Source organism: Amblyomma maculatum, chromosome 4 (genome assembly GCF_055883805.1).
Source record: "Amblyomma maculatum isolate TAMU_Amacu chromosome 4, ASM5588380v1, whole genome shotgun sequence".
NCBI lineage: Eukaryota > Metazoa > Arthropoda > Arachnida > Ixodida > Ixodidae > Amblyomma > Amblyomma maculatum.
The window spans coordinates 122,830,758-122,844,211 of NC_139347.1; the positions used below are offsets into that span (position 1 = coordinate 122,830,758).

Sequence of the window (13,454 nt, forward strand, 5' to 3'; positions counted from 1 at the left end):
CGCTTCGGGGTTACCTGAGACAAGACGGCGGCAACATATGCCACGGCGTGATCGTGGTCCGTAACTCGGACACCACAGAAACTCTCCAAGACCGAGTGTGCTGGCGCGCCGGCACCATCCTGGAAATCCAGAAATTCGGAACATCCAACAAGGCACGCATCACTTTCGCGGGTAAAGAGAAGCCCCGTTACGTGCACTATGACAACATGGTCGTCTCTGTGCGAAACTATTACAAAACTATTCCTGCGTGCGGCCAGTGTGGGGCCGTCGGGCATCGCGCGGACGCATGTCCAAACTTGCAGTCTGACACCTGTGGACTCTGCGGATTCCAAGCTCCGCTAGTGGAGGGGGTGCGGGTTCCTCACAACTGTGTTCCGCGGTGTTCTGTGTGCGGTGGCTCCCATGTCACCAACTCTCGCGACTGTGCGGCAAAATTCCGCACACCCAAGATAAAAAAGAAAAAAAAATGGCGCCCAAGAAGAAACGCCGCCATGTTGGGTCTCCCGGCGATCAGCCTCGCCAGGAAATCACCAACATCGAGAACCCACCTACAGGAGGTGCTGAAAAACGACCATCGAAGGTGTCGCCACCACACGGCGGACTGGCGAAACAAACGACGGAAACGCGCGGTGATACAAGGACCTGGGTCAACGCAGTCAAAAACGGACACCAGGTGAGCGCTTCGGGTGGGGCTGCTTCTCTCTCCCCCCTTTCCACTCCCTTCCCAAGGGCGCGTAGCGCCGAGCAAGATCAAATAGCAGCACTCAGGGCCCAAAACGAGATGCTGCTTAAGAAAATCAATGAATTGGAATCCAAAATTAACCAGTCTTCTCCGCCCTCGCCCCCCGCCGCTGAGGTAATGGAGAGTGAGCTCGTGGTGCCAAAGGCGGTAACAAGCTTGGAGGCAGCATTCGTGGCCCGATTCGGGGCCACAGAGGCACGATTCATTGCCATAGAAAATCAAATTTCAATGATGGTCAATGCCATCTCCAAATTGCAAGAGACAATCCCCGTGACGATTGCCAAACAAATTGCACATTCCTTACGCTCCTCGCGCAGGCCCGGCGGTCCTTTACCCGGCCGTCCTAACAAAACTTCTAGACGCACCCCTGAGGTAGACGATGACGACAACTGCTCGCTCTCCGGTATGGAGGATGCCCCCCTTCCCGCGAGTGTTGGCTCCGGAGCAGCGTCAATACAACCCCTCCTCAGCCTAAATGACCATGGCGAGCAGCCCTAGATCAGGCGCTCCCCAAGAACCAATTCGGCCACCCCCGTCCAAATTGTCCAATGGAACTGTCGGGGCTTCCGTTCCCGCGCAAAGAGGGCGGATCTCCGACTTTACCTTTCAACTTTCAACTCTCTTCCCGCGGTGGTTGCCCTCCAGGAGCCAGGGAGTGGCGTCACCCTCACAAATTACATCACCTTTCAGCAGGACCCCTCTTCCTGCGTCTGCGTGCATAAAAATTATACGGCTACTCTAGTTGACTTTGAACTTGACACTGAATATTCCTACGTGATGGTGACACTTCTTCCGCTCAAGAAACAAGATGCGCCACTCCACGTACTCAACATCTACTGCTCCCCCAGACTCAAAAATGTAACTTTCGCAGCACTGTTTAGCCGCGCTCTAAAGGCTGCGGGCAGGGACTCCTTGGTGATTGTGGGTGATTTCAACGCCCACAGTACACTCTGGAGATACGTGCGTGAAGAGAAGCGGGGACGCAAGCTAGCGGAACTCGCGTCCACGCTGGGCCTGACTCTTCACACTGACCCTGCACATCCAACGCGGATGGGTAATTCAGTGACCCGGGATACATGCCCGGATCTCACCTTTACCAAAAACATTGTACACGCAGAATGGATCAACACCGAGAAAACCCTCGGTAGTGACCACTGCCTTATCAATACCACTGTAAGAACTAAACCATTGGCAAGACCCCACGCACAAGCTCGGCTACCCGACTGGAATAAGTTTCGGCAAAGCTACATCAATTCGGCCTCTATCCACGAACAAGGATACCACGCGTGGGCACAAGGATTGGTTACACATCTTCGTTCGGTGGAAACACAAATTCAGCTCTCGGAGGCCACTCCAGAGGTGGACAACCACCTTCTGCACCTTTGGGAAGCGCGGCAGAGCCTCGTCCGCAGATGGCACCGCCAAAAACATAACAGAAAGCTCAAAATTCGTATCGCCGAGCTCACTCAGCGAGCGGCAGAGTACGCGGCCCAACTCGCCGACTCAAACTGGGTAGACCGCTGCAACACGGCGGCCAGACAAATGTCGAGCCGGAGCACGTGGCGCCTTTTCCGTGCCCTAATTGACCCGACTGAAACCCGCGCCGAGACACAAAAATATCTCCAACGAGCTATTCATTGCTTCGATGGAAATACATAAAAATTAGCATGCAAACTGCGCGACCAGTATCTTTGCACTAAGCAGGACCCCGGAGGACCCGCGTACTCGTATGCAGGTTCAGAGAACGCGGATCTGGATCAACCGTTCCAGTTCCATGATCTGAAGGCGGCCCTGGCTAAAATGAAACGAGGAACGGCACCGGGCCGGGACAAGATAACTGTGAAAGTGCTTGCCAATCTTCCCGACCCCGCCTACGAAACCCTCCTCGCTTTCATCAACTCGATCTGGCTTGGTGAGGCACCTCTACCAATTGAATGGAAGACCGCCCTGGTAACTTTCATTCCGAAAGCCGGCAAAGCCATAAACACAGACAACCTCCGCCCCATCTCCCTCACGTCTTGTGCGGGAAAGCTGATGGAGACCATGGTGCGGGACAGGCTGTCCGGGTTTCTGGAAAATAAAAATACATTCGCAGACACCATGTTCGGTTTCCGCCCGCAAAGGTCCGCTCAGGATGTTCTGCTTCAACTCGACCGAGAAATTCTCAACCATGTCGAATATCCCTTCAACGATCAGGCAGTACTCGCCCTTGACTTGAAGGGGGCTTTCGACAATGTCACACACGAAATCATACTGCAACATCTCTCCCAGACGAACTGTGGACATAACACATTTCAGTACATCAAGCAATTTCTCTCAGATCGGCAATCTTTCATCCGAATACAAGACGAAGAACACGGCCCATATAAACTGGGAACGAGAGGCACCCCACAGGGCGCGGTCCTCTCGCCATTACTTTTCAATCTGGCCATGATGAAACTCCCGGCTCAGTTGGCGACGGTCGAAGGCATCCAGCACGCGCTGTACGCCGACGACATAACCATCTGGGCCAAACACGGATCGGTTCGAGACATTGAGGTTAACCTGCAGCAAGCGGCGCAGATCGTAGACGCTTACGCCCGCCGCTGCGGCCTTCAGTGCTCACCGTCCAAATCCGAATTTGTGCACATTCGCCCGTCGCCTAAGTGCACCACAAAAATGGAACTATCCCTGGCCAGCGGTTCAATACCCGAACAGGATGAGATTAGAGTACTTGGTCCCCTTATCCACAAACATCGACGGGCTGATACAACACTAGCAAAACTGCGCAAGGTGGGGGACCAGGTGGGCCGGATGGTGCGCCGGGTTTCCAACAAACGCGGGGGGTTACGGTGCACAGACGCTTTGCGGCTGGCGCATGCATTCGTGACCAGTCGAGTACTCTACTCGACTCCTTACCTCCACCTGCGCAGATTTGATGAGAACGCTCTCGAAGTGATTCTCAGAAAGATGTAAAAGCGTGCCCTCGATCTCCCGATCAACACATCCAACCAGCGTCTTATGGGTCTGGGGATGATAAACACATTCGCGGAGCTCCGAGAGGCGCACTTGACTAATCAATACACAAGACTTTCAAAAACGCCGTCGGGACGCCGCCTATTAGCCCGACTACACATCCACCACCCAACATTTACAGAAGAGCGCGTACGCATTCCTGAAATCTGGAGATACGCCCTGCACGTACGCCCTCTTCCGGCCAACATGACACGTGACGACCACAGTGGCAGGCGCCTTGCGCGGGCGGAGGCACTGGCCCGTCACTATGGGAACAAACACGAAATTTTCTACGTGGACGCCTCCGGCCCTCACCATGGGGGGTGGTACACAGCCGCAGTCGTCCATCAAAAAATCACGGTGAATGGCCTAACGTTCCGAGCTCAAGACATAACACATGCGGAAGAAGTTGCCATCGCGTTAGCCGCCGCAGACAAGGACTCACGAGTCATCATCACCGACTCGAGGGGCCTGCAGAAATATTAAACAGGGGTACATTCCTCTCTTTGCGCACCGCATCCTGCAAAACAGTGACTACCTCGGGGCCCCCGCGTCTCGAACGATTGTATGGGCTCCAGCTCACATGGGCCTCGAAGGCAATGAAACGGCCGACGCCGCCGCCCGCGCGCTCACTCTCCGGGCAACGCCTTCAGACCCTTATGACACTGATCTCGAACCTAATCCGGCTCTCACTTTTCGAGAAATTATTGAATTATTTCAATTCGGCCATGCAATTTATCCTAAGCCTTGTAAGGGTCTTACAAAGGTGGAGGAACGCACACTCCTCCACCTTTACACCAAAACGCTGCTGTGCCCGGCAGTTTTAAAGCACTTTGATCCTGCTTGTACAGGAAAGTGCCCGCACTGTGCGGAGAAGTCTTCGGACATCTTCCATATGGTGTGGGCATGTCAGTCAACCCCGAACCTCACCCCCAAACCCAACCCCACCCGGGAGGACTTTGAGGCAGCCCTGCTCGGCTGCTCCGATCTGGCAAGCCAGAAGGCCCTGGTTCACCGAGCCCGAGCCGCAGCGGTCGCCAATGGGCTCCTGTAATGAGGAGCCCACCTAATGTTTGCGTGAGGTTGCTCCGACTACCTCAAGCTTCCTCCGAATAAAGGTTTTACACACACACACATGCGTCAAAATTTAATTACAAGTCTTTTGTAGGGCTGTATTTTTCCACAGAGTGGAAACCAAAGGCAAATGGTATCGACGGGACAAAAAATTGTTTACCTAAAAATAACTTGAAATAGAGTTGAACAAAAACAACTATTAGTTATTGAATGACACATGAGCTAAATACTTGAACTGAGGCACTTTTACGTCGGCTGAAATCAAGTTCAGTGGTCTCCGGTTAATTTCCACTTGACAGCAAATTAATTTCCTATAGTGTCACAAACGCCTAACATATAGAATAGAACATACGGGATCTGGCACCTCGCAAAGAGCGGAACTTATGTGATCTCCCCGCTCCTCCCAGCATGCTTCGACATGACGCTTCGGAGCCGCGACCGTGCAAGCGCGCGTCCTTGACGCGGCCACAGCGCAAACAGCCCAGAGTATAAAAAAGCAGACCGCAGCACACCCTTGGCAATGTGCTCTGCGAAGGTTCAGTCTTCCGGACCTCTCTCGCGGCCGCTCATGGAAAGCGTCTTGTTTTTCACCGAGCCCGCGATCAACTCATCGTTTTGCCTCTCGTACGGCCGCCGCTAACAATCAAATCTGCAACTTCAACGCCTGATCTAACAAGAATGCCGTGAGAATTATTTTTGCCACGGTTAGTTGAATAATTTTTTCGCCTTTGTTTAAACCTTGAGCTGATTAGCATTTTTGCGCTGTGTTTTCTGTGTAAGTATAATAGTGTGAGACGGGCTAGTTGGTGGCTAGTATTGGAATGCATCATGAAATCGCGCGCTTTGTCCCGTCGCTTTTCTTCTCTGTCCATTGTCTTTTTGCGCGATTTCATGATGTTTTCTGTGCAACTTTTGCCCCTACTTATTATAACTGGAATACTCTCTTTGTTATCTTAATAGCCTTATTTTATCGTAGCGTTTTGTTCATTGTTGCGTTTTCGTCTTCTCATTTACCGAGTCATGTTTGATCATTATCTGGTCTTGGCGTTTTAGTTTTTTTTTAATTTCATTTTTATGCAGTGTAAATTGGACTACTATTAGTAGTAGTAGTAGAAGACTTTATTGAGGCGCAACACTTCGGTGCCTAATACATCGATGGCCTGCTGGACGAGCAGGCGCTGTTGTTCATCCTCAGCATCAAGCCAGTCCACCCAGGTCCAGATAGTATGGGAGCAGGTGGGAAAGAATCCCTATCGCAGAGCAACAGGCAGTGTGAAAATCTGCCATAATGGGAAGGGCAGTTGTTGCAGGGTGAATCACGGGGGAATTTGTAGAGACAAATCCGTGCAGGGGTTATGAGTTTATTCAACTGTACTTGCCGAAGAATATGAGCCTCCCGAACGGAAAGATTAGGATGAGGGTCAGTTCTTGAAGCTTGACCTCTACTATGCATTCTTTTTCTCCTACTTAGGATACTGCTATTTGGTGTGGGGATATACCACTATGTCCAATTTGCAAAAGCTTTTTGTTCTGCAGAAGAAAATGCTACGCGTTATACCAAATTCCTCCTATGACGCCCCAACCCGTCCCATACGGATGAAATACAAAATAATTCCAGTACTTAAGCTGTTCGAGTACAGGCTTGCTTGTTTTTTAAAAAAAAAAACATACCGCACGAAATGACCCATTTTTGTCCCGCATTGTACAGCTGGTGCCACACAACACGCCCTATGCTACAAGAAACCCCGAAATGTTTGAGGTACCCAGATGTAGAACAAACTATGGTTGTGCTATGTTGAAATATATACTGCTAATGTGTTTGAACCCTTTTCTTTACAGCAACATGAACAAAATGACTTTTTCTTTCCTCCGAGAAATGTTCACCGATTAGGTTGTATTTATAAGGAATGCGTCTATCGACAACTCATTTTTACTTTTTCCTTGTCATTGTATAATTTTTTTGTTCTGTTTCAAAGCACTGTCTCATTTTGTAACGCGTGAGTTGTTCATTTTATATCGCACAAACTGCCGCTGCTGTTCATCGTCGACCTTACGGGTGGCGAAGCCCGTCAAGCGGTCATTGCGAACTGCTTTTTTTTCGTCACCCGCGCTTTTTGTACGACAAAAGTGGAATAAACATTCATTCATTCATTCACTCTTGGCATCCCTCTGCATGCCGCCAAAATTGTCCGGGCTCTCCATGCGGCTGTTGCAACCTAGCTGTCAGTCTGTTACCCATTTACTTCGCAGAGTTGTGAAACGGTCTTCTGGCCTGAGGGAAGCTGACGCCTGTCGACTGGCTGACACGCTGGCTCTTAACAAATTCATTTACTTTATACCATATCCTTCATTCACCCAGGGCCAACTAGACACACTTGCAACAGCTCTTCACGGCCTTTATAAAGCTGCTCTTTGTCTTCCCATAACCACTTCCAACAATAAGCTTTATGCCACCGAGATTTTTCATCCTCTTCGCAGTCTTCTTTCACTTCACTGTGACCGACAGATAGCTCGCCTCTCCAGCACAGTTCATGGACGCTGGCTTTTCAACCAGGCTAGCATTTCCCCCATCCAGTCAGTCCCTCTGCCAACTCCTTCCCCTCCAGAGGCCACTAACCTCCGTTTACTTCCTCTTCCAGCCAATATGTTGCTGGTCCTGCATGCTGGCCCCCGATATGCTGCTGCCTCATCATAGTCCGCCCTTCAATACCCATGCAGTCGCTTACAAGGATACTTCTTATGTGGCTCCTCGCGGGTCCGAAAGCCAGGTTCCCTTTCATCTTCGTCTATCTAGCCCTGTCACACACACTAGCGGCCCCTTTCTCCACCCCCAGGTTATATCTCGCTTGAGGTCCTTTACATCACTCATGCCATTCGAGGTTTCCATTCTCTCCCACCTGCCCCTGAGTATAATATATACAATGATTCCAGGCTGCTATCCGTGCCGTTCAATCTAAAAGTCTAACGCATCATCTCTCCACGGCGCTCGAGGCTGCACTTGCGCCGCAGCCACATCCCGTCTTCCTCCGATTGATTCCTGGACACTCGGGCGAACCAGCTCGCCCGTAAAACTCGTAACCGGGCACCGTTCATCCCCTGGCCAAGATCCTTAGAGGGCGGCTGTCATTCGTTAATAATTAGAAGGATTAATAACGAGGCGCCCTTAACGGTGCGCACACTCCCAGACACCATTATGGTGAGTGGGGGTAGCTGTTTCCGGTCGCAAAGGAGATGCCCTCGACCTGCATGGCAAGCTCAGCCGGAATTTAACTGCCTTGTAGAGACAGAAGAGGGTGGCCGTTTGGTGCCCAGCTGTCGCTGGTTCAAGCCAGAGTAAGGGTCGGAGTCAGCATTAACAAACAAAACAAACTTTATACACAGCAAAAGATGATACCAGTGGAAGACACAAGAACACTTAAAATGCACAGACGAGAGGTTCACAAAAACAACGCTAAGCATGCAACTACAGAGGTATTCGATAACACAGAGGCTTACAATGCAGAACAATACACGATATAGTCACATAAACGAATACCAAATTGTTCACCGGGCACTGTCGCAGTCCAACGCCTCGAGAGTCACGATGTGGCCGCCATGCAAGACGAGCGCCGCTCCATCGCAGGTCCGTGGGCTTGCCAGCAGCGGGTGATCCCAGGGAGTCCAGTTGTCGCATTGGCGAACACGCCGCAACCATTGACTCATTGGCTGACTGACTGACTACACAAGCGGCGCGGCCTCCATTAAATAGGGTGCGCTGCATCTGTCTGTTAGGGCGCGCTAACGCTAGCGCGCAGACACACTTAGCTTCGCTGGTTAGAGCGCTCCTTTTCCTCCCGTCGAGCCGCGCGTCGTCATTGGCTAGAACCCGTAGAAATTTCAGGAGACCTCTGGCATCTTCCAGACTGATGAGTCACCGTCATCGCTGGGGGATGAGAAAGAGGGCAATGACGACGCGTACAAAGCTACGCGGACTCTGGCACGGGGAAGGAAGTTTTTCTCGAACCTTTCATGCAACACCGCGCGGGCCTCGCGCCGCGCCGACTTAATAAAAATGTGCGCCGATTTCGTGACAGCGGGTCGAGTCTGTCTCTTCGCGCCGCCATCAGCGAATATTGGAATGCTGACTACTATATATAAATATTCAATTGTTTGTGAAGCAAACTGTCTTTCTTGAACGTATTTCTCAATCACACACCGACCCACGTGCGTCACGAGTTGACTGCGGCCTAACTTTTAACTGTGATTTCAAACCTCATAGATGGACGACGGGTAATCGTAAAGGGGATCCCACACCTGTGTTGACCGTAAAGGCGGGGTTTGGTGACACACGGAAATAATCAAATATTGGCATTGACTCTGGCTTTGCCGAACATTTTGTTTCATATGTATTCTAGCTTTAAAGAGAGAATTAGAAACGTATCGAGGAAACCTGAATTGCAGAAAAAGACAGAGACGATAAAAGGAGAGGAAGGACGGCCATCTTGTGCCTGAATTTTATTGACACAGAGGCATAGATATCCTGAAATGAGCTCAACAGAACAAAAGCGATAAGAGCCTTAAACTGACATGAGTAATTTCCATGACAAAATGCCATCTCCTTAGCAGAGATACTACCGTTGGTGAACTAAGGTCCTTCACTCCCTTGTAAAATCTACGAGCCTGCAACACCACGCATGCAATAATCTTTCGTCCTTGCTTCTATAGTCGACTTGTTGAAGAATGGTGCTTAGGTTTTGCATGATAGGTCATGCCATCGCTTCAAGCGCTTACCTTTTTTGGTTTTGCCAAGTTACGCTAATGTCCGGCCAATTTGCTTTCGCATCTGCCAATCTTCCCCATGGATTATGAATAGGTGTCGCCTTTCGAAGGTTCAGTATGTTGATTGGACACGATAGAGAAATATGACTAGTAAATGAGCCCATAATATCTAGTTGAAATTATTTCGTCCTGTCTTTTATCGTTGCTGCATTGTTGTGCGCTACGCTTACTTGGTATGATCTACCACCAAGGTCAACAAACTTACGTGTGCAAATGTTCGGAATCCTCTTGACCAGTCTTGCAGTAGATTGCCGCGAAACCTTCAAAACTGTATTTGTTGTTTTTTAACAGCCGCCGGCATGCGGCCTTATCACTCTGATTCTGGATCGCGTATCAGTTCTGTATTCTTTGTTTGTTAATGCCCGATGTCGCGAGACGCACCTTTATCAGTTTCGTTGCAGCGCAAGATGCACCGAGATCTGTCTCGAAGATCCCGGCCACTCGTCTGTCTTTCCACGATGTTCCAGCTTGTGCTCGTAGCAGTTGCGACGTTATCTAGATTGTCCTGAGCAGCCTTTAAATTGAGCGTTGATGAGTGCGACGGGCATTCTTTGTTCGACGATCGACGAACTCGTTTGTTGCTATCGCCGCCACCGAGTTGCTTAGTTCTCTTGCGGGCGCAAGTCAGCCCAGTAAAGAGTTTCATCAGTGCAATCACCGACTCTTCATTTGTGTCATTGACCCTGGTCACCACTACTGACAATATTCTCCATCGACGTTAAAGACGAAGCAGCAGCAAAAGCAAGATGCAGGGCACTTACCGGATATAGAATATGGACTCCATTGAACTGCAGTACTTTTGCTCGCTCCGCAAGCACCCGTTGTGGCAATACACTGTCGCCAGAAAACCCGGACATTTTCTTCTTATAGAGTTCTTGAAGCAACGGTGAGAAAAGTTGGTCTGCGACTATTCGCTGGGAAGCGCAACTTGCAAATGGACTTCGGCCGAATGCGAACTTATGTCGCAGTTTGCGTAGAAATCTCCAGAAGCTCGTCTGCGTTTCCTTTAACAATGAGCAACGGGGAAAATATTGAGAAGGCGTTGCTCATATTTCTATGAATATTCCTGGCTGTATACGGGGCGAGTAGAGAAAAATAGTTATTGTCCATCCTCCAGCAAAAGAAACGGCCTCCTGTAAGATATAAATTACTAGGCGTTCCATAAGGCTGCGCAAAAGCCGAAGGCATTTGAACTTAGCGCATGTTTTAGGATTTATGAGCTCCTGCTTGTCGAAACTTACATAAGCAGCTGCGCAATTGGCACCATACTAATTTTGTGTGTGGCCTTTTATTAAAACGACGCACTTTTTCATTTATTGGGCAGAAAATGACCGCCTATCACAACAGTTCTACATTTCATAAAGTGTGTTGGATATACATGTTTTGTGGTTGTAATGTGAACATTGCTTGCCATTTCACTTATAAAAGTTATTTACCGGCTTTTCTAATACAAAGGATATGTCACAAATAGGCTGCCTAGCAAATTGGGCCCAGTGAGCACCAACCGACTCGTTTCCAACTAAAGTCATCCAAAACCTCTGCAAGGTAAAATATCCACTGAAAAGTCTTCTTTGGAGCCCTGGTTTGACTGGGACGTCATGTAGCCGCACTACGTACCCTATAGAAGCGAATTCTTTAGCACAATTTATTTGGCGAAGCGCTCTATGTATAACAAAAATTGTATGCCAGTATCAGCGCCCTGCCGGGGTGGCGCAGTGGTTAGGGCGCTCGACTACTGTGCCCAAGGACGCGGGATCGAATCGCGGCCTCGGCGGCCGCTTTTCGCTGGATGCGACAACCTTGGAGCCCGTGCGCTGTGCGATGTCAGTGCACGGAAGTCCTCCACTACGGCGTCTCTTATAGCCTGAGTCGCTTTGGGACGTTAAACCCCAAAACCCAACCAAGCCAGTCTCAGCATACATAAGTGCCAAATTAGAAATCAAATGTTCACTTGTCTATGCCGATTATTGTAAGTAGGCTAATATATTACGATTTTAATACCTTAATTTTAACAGACCACAACGTATCACAAGTTCAACCTGTTTTATGCCCCATTGGTTATCGGAGAACAGATACTATAAAAGAGCTAATTTATGCTTGCCTTAAGGGCAAGCTCTTATGCTCGCTGTTGACTTCCGGTCAGTGCGACAAATTAGGCACTGCGGCAAAACTGCGATGAAGAAATGCAGTTTTGCGCAACTACCAGAAATAAGAGCTTCGCGAAATAGAAAGGATAGAAGAAAGCCGTAAAATTTGACGAGAGGATTTTAGCCTTCTCAACTTCGGAGCTGTGGGTAATGTTGTGCACTGGGCAGCATTGCTCAAAACACAAAATATGGGCTCGCACCTGGAGCAATAAAGTTACATTGAATTTTCTGGCTGTCCTGGTGTGACCCACTTAGACAGATGGCGAGCCAATTAGCTGGTTACTCGATTTGTCACTTGTTTCACTTCCGAATTGCGCAACGTATTAGTTACACTGCATCGAAGTATCCTCGAAATGTTCCTGTACTTTTGGAAGTCATTTGCGCTTATCCTTCTAGTCAAACGCTTTCATTGTCAGTATTGCAATGCCTTGTCGACTGCAAAAATACAAGGTGTAATTACCGGGGTCACGAGAGAAATCTTGCCTCTTCTATTGTCTCTGCTTGGTTTCCAGACCTTCTTGTTAAGATCCGCATAAACTAATAAATGAATGAATGCTGCTGATGCTGGGTGTATACTGAATACAACCAAAGTGTCAATTATTACGCAAGTATGGCAGGAGCTTCCTACTCGAAAAGGTGCTTTGGGAAGAACCAATGACCTGAGAAGACATTTCACAGTAACCCCTGGATCTCCAGTAAGCACAGTAACCCCGAGAAAGGAGGTACATTCGTGTGACTTAGTTGAAGCGGAGTTCTATTTCCTTTTCAGGTGGTCATTCTCATACAGAGGTAGATTACGATTTTATAGTATTCTGTATGTGCCGTATACCACAATCGCCAATTAACGAATTCCTGTTAAGCGAATACTAAAGTGCATGTATGCGACCGAGCATCCGCGGGGGGATGGAAGACGCGGTACATTAGGGCTTTCGCGTCCTGCCCTCGATACGTAGCTTTACTGTTCCGCCATTTTTTTATTCTATCAAAGTAGTTTTTTTAACAAGTTTAGAAAGTGAAAATGAAGGCCCGACCTATAACTGCTTCATTACGACTTGACTACGAATTAAATACATACCACTGGTGCAAATATAATACATTAACCATAGGGAAAGCACGACAGAAAATAATCACAATATTAATTATAACTCATAAAAATGAAATATCAGACATCAAGCAGATTACATATAAGGACACATAGGTGGTGGTGGTGATAAAACCTTCAATAGATACAGGATAGGCGTCAACCTATCCGCAGAAAGGTCCGAAAGGAGCCCTTGGTCCCGGGCGGCGTGTTAGGCCAGTCGATTTACATCTAGGTGAGTGTCGCGGTGTGTGTTGAACAGTAGTCTCCCATAATTCTTGTTTTTGTCTCTTGATTACACAATTTTTATTTCTGAACCCGTCCATATTATATGTATTGTTGAATTTGTTGATTTGTACCGAAGGCAGCCGCATGCTTGCGTTCCTATCGCTCATGCTTCTCTCTCTCTTATGTACCCTCTCAGTGCGAGAGGGATTATAATCTCGGTTCTGGACAATAAACGCTGTTGGACGGTAGATCCCATGGTAGCCGAACTTCCATAGACCCCATGGACTGCCGTGGAGACCAACTAAGTGAGGCACGAGTTTCTTTTCACCGCCACCGTCTGGGAATAGTTCTAAATACTAGTGCTAATAAT

The 13,454-nt window shown here is 48.9% G+C and overlaps 1 pseudogene; it reads left to right on the forward strand.

Moving 5' to 3' along the window:
- The window catches only part of LOC146192279 (uncharacterized), a 1,766-nt pseudogene extending 526 nt beyond the window's left edge, over positions 1-1,240 (forward strand).
- The last annotated feature ends 12,214 nt before the right edge of the window (positions 1,241-13,454 follow it).